A 10338-nucleotide genomic window follows, 5' to 3' on the forward strand; every position below is an offset into this window, starting at 1 on the left:
AGAAGTTTTTTCTTCACCTTCCTTCACAAAATGTGTAATACCAAGCTTCATTTTATTTTCATGGTGACAGATTCCCTTTAAATTTTCATTTACCAGCAATTTTCTGTTTACTAGTGATAAAAAAATGTTATTTCAAACAAAATAAATATTTCTGTATATTTAGGCACGCCACTGTCTGATTTGAAAGGAAGGTGTTTTTTTTTTTTATATATAACTAGCGCACAATATAAAGGGGTGTTTTTGTTCTGACGCACTATCTGTGTGGTACCAGTTTTTTCAGGGGGATTGTTTCTGCAGGAAAGTATTGGGGAGCACAGTGGGCACAGTATAGGGGGTGGCAGGATGGGATGATGATGGAAAAGTAAGAAAATAAGATGTTTGTTAAACTCTGCAGAGAGGAGGCACGGCTGAAAGGAGTCACCATGGCGGTCTGGTCTGACAGGAGAAGAGGAGGAAAGAGAATATCTACATGAGAGAAGTCACTGGATGTAAGAGGTACATATGTGGCGCTGTATGACCCTGTATGTTCTGTAGCGCTGTATGTAATGTTTTCCAAGTATGTATTTAAAGGGGGTTTCCGCTTTTTTTTTTTATGAGCGCTGCCTTCTCTGCTCTGTTTACCGGCTCATCACTGCAAATGCTACGGCGAGCAGGTGAACAGAGCAGAGAAAGCAGCTCTCATATGAGCGCTGCCCTCTCTTCAAATAGCACAGAGGGCATTACTAATGTGAAGGGGGCACACTGGGCATTTCTACTAAGGAGGGGGCACAGAGCCAGAGGGCATTACTACAATAAAGGGGGCACAGTGGGCATTATTACTGTGAAGTGGGCACAATGGGGATTTCTAATATGGAGGGGGCACAGAGGGTATTACTAGCACAGTGGGTATTACTACTATTAAGGGGGCACAAAAGGTATTATTACTGTGAAGGGGGCAAAATGGGCATTATTACTATGAAGAGGGCACAGTATTGGAGTGGGAGGTTCCAGAGAAAGGACCCGCACCGGGTGGCAAACACCGCAGGCACACCACTGGTACAGTGACAGTTAACAGAGATAAAAACCCTACAAATCAATTCTGGTGAATTCAGGGTTTTACCAGTGTTTTCCTGTAAATCCTATACTGCCATCCAGTGGCCACTAATCCTGTACCGTCATCTAGTGTTCAGTGAAGAAGCTAAAATCCAACAGTGCCATCTAGTGTTGACTTTGTAAAACTGCATGCAATGGTGCAATGTGTGATCCTGTCAGGAAGGTGCAGGCACAGGCTGCAGTATAGCACATTGTTCAGTGAAGGCCCCATGACAACAGGTTAAGGGTCCATTCAAACATTCGTGTGTGTTTTCCGGATCCGCGGATCAGCAAAACACGGACAGTGGCAATGTGCGTTCCGCATTTTGCGGACCACACATCGCCGACACTAATAGAATACTGTAGTGTACGGGAACTGTAATACCCGTCACTACCAAAGTGTCACTTGGTGTGCTGTCGTCCCTCCTTAATTATGGAGAAGTTGTTATATGTCAGTTTTATAAAATGTCATGTAATGTATGTATTTTCCTGTTACTGAAACTTGCATGTACAGGCCTGCTAGGGGTGTCATTCCAGCTTCTAGTCAATAGAGGGAGCTAGGGAGCCCTAGTTTATATAAGGCCCAGTCAGGGAAGTGCAAGGCAGACGGAGTCTAGTGTCTGTAATCTACAGTTGGAGATTAGACAATGTCTGAGACAAGTCCAGGCCTGAAGCCTGCTGTTCAGGAGAAGATTCCCTCCTGAATTCCCATATGCAGAAACAGGAATATGTTAGATCAAGAACCTGAGGAAGTTTCCAGAAGCTGAGAGAGACAGAGGCAAAGATCAGGAAAGCCAGAGGTACTCAGAAAGACAGAGGAGGTACTTATAAAAGCCATAGCCAAGGATATAAAGCCAGAATTAGGTTAATGGGCATTGGTGAAGAATTGCTGTATTCCAGGATCAGACAGAATTAGAGTGCAAGCTCCTTGCTGCAAGTCCTGTGTTCAACACTCTGTAATTACCCTGCTATAACTGAATTGCCTGCATCGACCGAATTGCAAAATCGACTGTATGCTTAGGAACTGCATTTCCTATATTGTCTCTGCTTGCAAAACTACTAAAGTTGGAGTTCTGTTTTAAGACTACGTTTCCTCAATTTATTCCTGCATCCGCAAACGGCGTGCCACCGTTTACTTGGCACTGGCGTCACGAACTATCTTTACCTATACCTGCCCTTGCAGAGAGTCAGCTGTACCAGGTTAGTGTATATTGCACTACATCACCCAGAAACACCTACTACACACAACTTGAGTACGCTGCACCTCTCTTTTGGCGTCACGAACAGGATACGCACGCTTTCTAGTGCAAGAAGCGTGAACTTTGTGCCTTATACCGTTGCCCTGTGACCAAAGTGACAATTTGCCTGTTTATTGCAAGTGGACTTTGTGGACTGAAAATCATACCCAAAGTGTACCCAAAACTTCTAAAAAGTGCTGTGCAGTATTGCGCTGCACAGAGGAAGAAAACCGCCGCATTGGAATGTGGTTTTGTGGACTTTTTACATTCCTGCTTGCTGTCAGTGAATAGACAGCGTTTATACCCAAAGATGGCTGCTGGGCTTGCTGAATTTACTGCTGCGTCACCTTCATCCCGAAAAGGCGGGAAAAATTGGCGCCTTTTTGAGGAAAAAGCGGGAAGAAGGTCAAGGGCAGGCGCCACGGCTTATCTGGACATTTGCATGTCTGCCAGCATGGACACCGCCTTCCATATACTGGAATACCTGGGGGGCGGCTCCCCAGTGCAAGGGGAGGAGCTGGCTGCTGTAATTGACGCGACCCTATCGCTCTCCTCAGAAGGATCGAGCATGTTGGATAGTGAGCAGAGTGTTACTGCAGCGTCCGCACCTGAAATTGCAAAGATGACTGATATCGGTGTAGAGCCAGAAGAGGCTCCACCGGCCTACTCTCCGGGACCGGAGCAACCCGCCTGCCGCCCAAGGGAGAAAGAACCCGAGCCCTACTATGGCTCGTGGAGGGACTTTTTCCAACCATCTTTCAAATGGTCCTCCCTGATGGCGGAGATCCGAGAGGCCGCTATAAAGCGGAATACAAAGACCAAAATCATCTATGAGGAACTAACTAAGACCATACATGATAAGCATACGCACACCCAACCCCGCCTGGAAAGGAGAAAAGTGCTGTCATTTGACAAATCCCGTGGCTACGGGTTCATACAGGACTATCTAACTGGCAGAGACCTCTATGTTAATCGAAGGTCTGTCAAAAGAGACTACCTCCCTTCGTACCAGCACAGCCTCCGCGAGGGAGAGGAAGTGGAGTACACCCCTGCCGAGAGCCTACGAGGCCCTTATGCAACTGCCGTGACCCGTCCCAAGCGAGCTCCTGAGGACTGGGAGGCAGAAGAAGGAGAAGACTACTCTGGCTGCGAGCGGGAACCGGAACGCTCTCCAGAGCCGGCCCATCACGCCTTTCAGGAGCGGAGCTCCTTCATTGGGCCCAATGTCTTCTGGCAGCCAACCGTGTTGGAGAAATAGGTGAGCCCCTATCCTTCCCCCGAGCTGCCTCGTCGGGAGAAGACCATATCAGAGCTGGAACAGTTAAAAGGACTTAGTGCTACCTTTGAAAACATCCGGAGGGGTCGGAGACCAGACGCATCGCCAGAACCTGCAGAGGCCGAGTCCGCACCATCGGTGACTGTACCTGCGCCGGCGGCGCCAGCAGATGACAGCGACTCCGACACAGAGAGCATCGGTGAGCAGATCGTCCGGCTGGAGGAGAAGTTGCGGGAGTTGCGCAAGACATACACCGCCAGGATCCAGACACCGCCGAGGAAGGATGAGGTAAGGGTGCCTGTCACCACCCGTAGACCGCCTTCTGTTGCCACCGCTCCGTCAGTGCCCCAGACCGGACCCGCGATTGCCGTAAACTGCTGCACCCAGAGCACCGGACCGCTTGCTGCGGCGGTGCCAAGCACGTTACACCCTGCAGTGATCATGTCAGGACCGGCAAGGTCCACCAGAGGGTTCACCCCTAGGCCTATGGGGCCAATACCTATTAGGGGCCCCTTTACTCTACAGCTGCCCCCTGACACTGTTATGTGGGCACACCCGCCTGTGGAAGAATACTACAGACGATACTTGCCAGCGGAGCCGAGTGGTTATGATATGCCACTGTAATCAGCCTGCTAGGCCTTTGATTTATTTCCTCAATGAATGAGGGTATTAACCCTTCCAGGACAGGAGTCCTATGTTTCTGGCCCTTTGTTGCGGCTGCCAGTTTGTCCACGGCTCAGTGGTAGGTGTTGACCACTGAAATCACAAAGTCAGCAAGGCCACGTTTGTTTCCAGGATCTCCTGCCTGCTTTTGTACCCCACGCCAAGTTGTGCCTGTTCCTTTTGTTGCACCTTTTACCCTTCACCCCCTTTTCAGATTGATCAGGGGTATTACAGCACTTGTCTTTGCTGTCCGTTTGTTGTGCAACTTCATACTAAGGAACCGTGCCTTGGTGAAGAATTGCTGTATTCCAGGATCAGACAGAATTAGAGTGCAAGCTCCTTGCTGCAAGTCCTGTGTTCAACACTCTGTAATTACCCTGCTATAACTGAATTGCCTGCATCGCCCGAATTGCAAAATCGACTGTATGCTTAGGAACTGCATTTCCTATATTGTCTCTCCTTTCAAAACTACTAAAGTTGGAGTTCTGTTTTAAGACTACGTTTCCTCAATTTATTCCTGCATCCGCAAACGGCGTGCCACCGTTTACTTGGCACTGGCGTCACGAACTATCTTTACCTATACCTGCCCTTGCAGAGAGTCAGCTGTACCAGGTTAGTGTATATTGCACTACATCACCCAGAAACACCTACTACACACAACTTGAGTACACTACAATACGCCTATTCTTGTCCGCAATTGTGGACAAGAATAGGACATGTTTGATTTTTTTCGGGAACGGAATTGCGGACCCGGAAGTGCGGTTCCGCAATTCCGTATCCAGGCAGCACATCGTGCTCCCCCATAGAAATGAATAGGTCCGCAATTCCGTTCCGCAAAATGCGGAACGAAATTGCGGACGTGTGAATGGACCCTTAGTGTTCAGATTGTCAGCCGTATTATACAATTTTCCATTACCCTCCAACCCTCACACATAGGTGTCTGCCTGCATACACAGCCCCTACTGGTCCTAGAGGGGTGTTTTTTTTTAATGATCCCTACTCAAATGACATCAAAGTACCCCTATGTTTAGAGATGAGCGACTTTGAAAGAAAAATTGATTTGGCAATTCGCCACAAAGTGCGTTAAATCAGCTATATCCCGGCCTGCAGGGAGAGTGTATCCAGGTGTACATTACTGTACATTGCAGCAACATGCATAGCTAGTCCTTTCTGGTAGTGAAGCAGTTACTGTGTGTCAGTATGACAGGCAGGTCACATATAGTGATGTGCACATCAATGTGCAGGCCACCAACAGTCCTAGTTAACCCCTAGCCAGGGGCGTACATAAAAATCATTGGGCCCCATAGCAAGAATCAGAATTGGGCCCCTTAACTAAAGACATTGGAGGCCGATCTTTACAATATCAGTAGGAGATGACGGCACCCAATAGTGTCCTCATCCAGTCTGACCCCATCACCCCTAGAAAGAGCACATTAACCCCTCACTGCTGTAGACCCCCAGGGATGTCTCCCAATATTTTATACTAGGTTTTACGTGTCTACACTGTACACTGTTGCAGCGTGTATTCGGGTCAGAAAGGGTGCGGGGCCATGCAGCCTGGCCGGGCCCCCTAACCTCACGGGCGCCATAGCCAGTGCGTGGTCTGCCTATACTGACTGTACGCCACTGCCCCTAGCTAAACCAAAAGAAAAAGCATAAAGCAGCCTTTAGTAAAATGGGAAAAAAATAATTGTGTGCCCCTGCAAGACCGGTGTCCCAATGACTCTTTAGTGGAACAAAAGAAGGACATGGAGGTAGTGCCAATAAAGTAGTGGAGAAAAAAAAAGTTCTTTTAATCCATGTTATGGCAGTGCAAACGCATGCTTTTGAATCACTTTTGTTAGCTGTAGAATGACTGTGTGTCACTATTAGGCTCAGTTCACACTTCACTTATTTGGTCAGTTACGGGTCAGAAACACAGAAAAGGGGCAGATCTTTTCTTATCCTCTTATTTTCTGATCTGAGAGTAGGATAGGGTCCTGATTTTTGCTCACCACACAGTAATTGCTGGAATTAACTGAACTGTGAGCCTTACATGTCAATGTTAGTGTCAAGTATAATTATAACTTGACCCACTCCTGCTTTTCGCTTACAAATCATGAGCATATTGTGAGGCAGTGACAGGCCTCATATATGAAGAGGGAAGCAGTGGTGTACATAAAGAAGTAAGGGCCCCATAGCAAGAATCGAACCAGGCCCCCCCACACAGGACAGAAGGGTTTAGGTCGAAACCCCTTTCAATGACCCTTGGGCCATTTTTTCCACTGCATCGTTTGCGAAAAGTTTCTTTAGAGGGTAGAGTCCTGACCAAGTTTTCACCCCCAGTAGAAGAGGAGATGATCCCAACTGGGCCCCCTCTTGCCCTGGGAACTTTAGCAGTCGCATGGTTTGCCGCTATGATAGCTATGCCCCTGGAGGGAAGATATGTGTCTCCTAGCATGGTGCAGGAAACCTGTTAGAGGAGATGTATGTTTGGTTTGCTGTGTTTTCCCTGTGATCCACTCCGGGTTTTCACAAGTGGCCCATGTCCATGGTTCTCATTTAAGTCAGCAACCATCCTCAGTTGGGGGAGTCTGAAGAGGGAAGCCTGAGATGCTCAGTGTGGTCACAGTCAGGAGGGATCTCACCCCTTATGTGTTAATTAGAGCCCAGACAGGCATGTTGGTTTTTTTTTGTATTTGTGGTGTTGGCGCTGGAGTCTCACCCAGTAACGTTAACTGGGTGATCATCTGTACTGCTTAAAGTGACACAATAAAGCACTGTTTGAGCTTGAAAACCCCCTGTTTGATGAGAAATCTGTCATTGCTGACCCCTGAGAGAGAGCGATCCCTTACAATATGGATGTTCCAAAGACACGATCCGTTGTGTTTTTTATTTTTTGGTTCTTCTGATGGATCAGAAAAAAGGTAAAATAAACAGTGATGTCAAGAAGGCCAAACATGAGCACTCCAAATTGTGCCTGCAGTGGCGGCTGAGTACAAGGTGGAGGGTGAGGAGGCAGAGGAGGACATTGGCGTCGGAATCGCAGCATGAGAACGCGGAGGCGACATTGCAATCAAGTTTCTGGTGTGCCTGGGCAGGAACCACATTTACCCAGTGGGCCATAAAGGACATATATTGTCCTTGACCATAGTTACAGCTCCACAGGTCGGAGCTGCCATGAACTGCACCAGACACCGACAGGCTCAAGGACTGGCCCACCTTCTGCTGTACATACATATGGAGAGCTGGTACAGCTTTTTTAGAGAAGTAGTGGGACTCTCCACCTTGGCTCGGCACAAGCCATCAGTTCTCTGAAAGGTGCAGAGTCAACCACATGGAAAGGGAGGGACTGTAGTACCAGCAACCTGGCCAGGAGCACATTCAGCCTCTGCACCGTTGGATTAGTGCACGCATACTGTTTGTTTGCAATCACCTCAGTGATCAATTGCTGACAAAACATGTAAGGAGGAGCATCAGGACCAGTAGACGATGGGAAGGAAAAACGGCTCCCTTCTGAGGTGGTGGAGCCTTGACTGCTGGAGAAGGGTTGTGGGCTGCTGGGAGATGTCAGGCTGTACCACTACATGGTTTTCCCAGGCCACTTTATGGTGATGCTCCATGTGGAAATGCAGGGCCATGTTGCCAACATTGGCACCCTGGCCACGCTTTACCTTCTGCCCACAGATCCTACATACGGCCACGCTGATGTCCTCCAACGTCTTGATAAAGACTTCCCACACCAGCAACTACAGCATTTTACCCCCACCACTCCATGCTGACTGCTTTCCGCTGCCTCTATGAAGCCGTGCATCGCTATTTACCGGACAAGTAGGCTCCTGAGTAGGAGACGGTCTACCCCGGACAGATTTGGCTCCAGATCTCACACTGCTGCCACCCTGCTGGCTCAGCCACACACTGCCGTCCTCAACCTCTGATGATGATGAAGCCCTCTCTTCACCCGGCTCCCACATGTGATCAGCTACATAATCATGCACTACTGTCTGCTTGTCACTTATGTCACCCTCACCAGTCTCATGGCCGCGTCCCTGAACACTCACAACACCTGCTCCTGCGCGACTGTCATTGTCGCTACTTGCATGCCTACAAGAGGAAGCAGCGGACCTCTCCTCCAAATCTGGACTGGCCAGTAGCTGCTGACTGTCCTCAATAATATCTTCCTCGCTGAAAAGCGGAGCAGAGCCAGCAGCACACATAACGAGCCTGGCAGAAGGAGCAGCAAAGGGATGAGGCAGGTTCAGAACAGGTGAGGACACATAGCTTGTTCCTAGGCCATGCCAACTAAGTGTGGTGTCAGAGGAACCCACCGACTGCTGGCTGTGGGTGTCTGAGGTTAGCTGAGATGATGTTGAAGACAGAGTCAACCATTCCAGGACAGCGGGATTGGTCGTCAAAACACGACCTCTGGATCAAAGTAGCAGCTCTGGCCTCTTGCTGCGGCTGATGCTACCACCACCCCTTCTTCTGCTGCTACTTCTGCTGGCTCCAGAAACATTTTTGCCACTGTCTGTTGGCCATACTGTACAGTAAGACTAACTGTATATGTAAAATAAGTTATTCAATGTCAATGTGGACACCCCAATAACGGTAGAACTAGACAGGTTATTCACTCCAATCTAAGAATTAAGGCCTAATAGAATTGCTTATCTATTAAACAAGGAGGACACTGTTTAAATAGATAACTCTGTGCCCTACACAGGGATTAATGCAAACTGAGCTGTCTCCTATGGATAGCTTCAGATTACAGTCCCTGCAGTCTCCCTATGCTCTCCCTACACTGTCCCTGCACTCTCCCTATCCAATATAACACAATTAAAAGTTTTTAGCAACACTGTCCCTAGCGCTTGTCACGTCTCTCCCTATGCTCAGCTCACAGTGAAATGGCGGAGAGGGGGCAGGATGAGGCTTATACGGTTGAAAAAAATACATGAGTCCATCAAGTTCAACCAAGGGATAGGTGGGGAGGGAATCCCAGAAGGAAGTGAGACTCAGATTTCTACACGTTTTCATAAGCATTAATGTCATTTACTTTTAAGAATTCATCTAAACCCTTTTTGAAACCGTCCACTGTTCCTGCTGTGACCACGTCCTGAGGAAGTCTATTCCACAGATTCACTGTTCTTACAGTAAAGAAGTTTTGACGCTCCTGGAGACTGAACTTTTTCTTCTCCAGTCGGAGGCAGTGCCCCTTGTCTTTTGAGGGCATTTTACATGGAACAGTTTTTCTCTGTATTTTTTGCATGGCCCATTTATATATTTGTATAGGTTAATCATGTCCCCTCTTAGACGTCTCTTCTCAAGACTAAATAAATTCAGTTCTTTTAATCTTTCTTCCTAACTAAGACCCTCCCTGCCCCTTATCAGTTTAGTCGCTCTCCTCTGTACTTTTTCCAGCTGCAGAGCGTCCTTTCTATGGACTGGTGCCCAGAACTGAACTGCATATTCCAGATGAGGCCGCTCCAACGCTTTGTAAAGTGGTAATATCACATCCCTGCCCGCGAGTCCATGCCTCGTTTAATGCATGACAATATCCTTGGGTGTCTGCACAGCATTATGGGTGATCTCGCTTTACCAGGCTTCTGACTTTCACTTTGTAACACGTGTAGCGGCCATTTTAGGAAAAAAAAACTATTTGTTACCATGAATAGGGCTCTTTATGCGTAGTATGGCAAAATGTGGGTTTTCTATAGCTTTATGTGGGCACGTAGGTGTTGTTTGGCATGGTACAACACTCACTGTTTGTGAAGGTATCTGGGCAACGAATGGCACTAATTGGGCAATGTGTAGACACAATAGGGCAGATAGGCCCATAGCAACCAATCAATGCACAGCTTTATTTTTCACTGATTGGTTGCTATGGGCAACAAAACCAGTTTTGTTTTGTAGATATTATCATACATTTCCCCCAATGTGTCTATTATCCAGGGGCAGTATACAGCACCATTTAAAAAAGGAATCTCACTGACTGTCTTTACCCTTAAAGGAAAATATCAAAGTGATTTGTTTGAAGGAACTGATACATTTCTTCTTCTTCTTCTTGGTTGTTAGCAGTTCTTATTCTCAAGGAATCAATACTAAAGAAAGTGCAAT

General features: G+C 47.6%; 1 long non-coding RNA gene across 1 annotated transcript in view; it reads right to left on the bottom strand.

The window, feature by feature from the left end:
- Positions 1-10338, bottom strand: part of LOC121006142 — a 978004-nt gene that overhangs the window by 171864 nt on the left and 795802 nt on the right. The window lies entirely within an intron of this gene.

The sequence above is a fragment of the Bufo bufo genome, chromosome 6, assembly GCF_905171765.1.
Source record: "Bufo bufo chromosome 6, aBufBuf1.1, whole genome shotgun sequence".
In the NCBI taxonomy this organism is placed as follows: domain Eukaryota; kingdom Metazoa; phylum Chordata; class Amphibia; order Anura; family Bufonidae; genus Bufo; species Bufo bufo.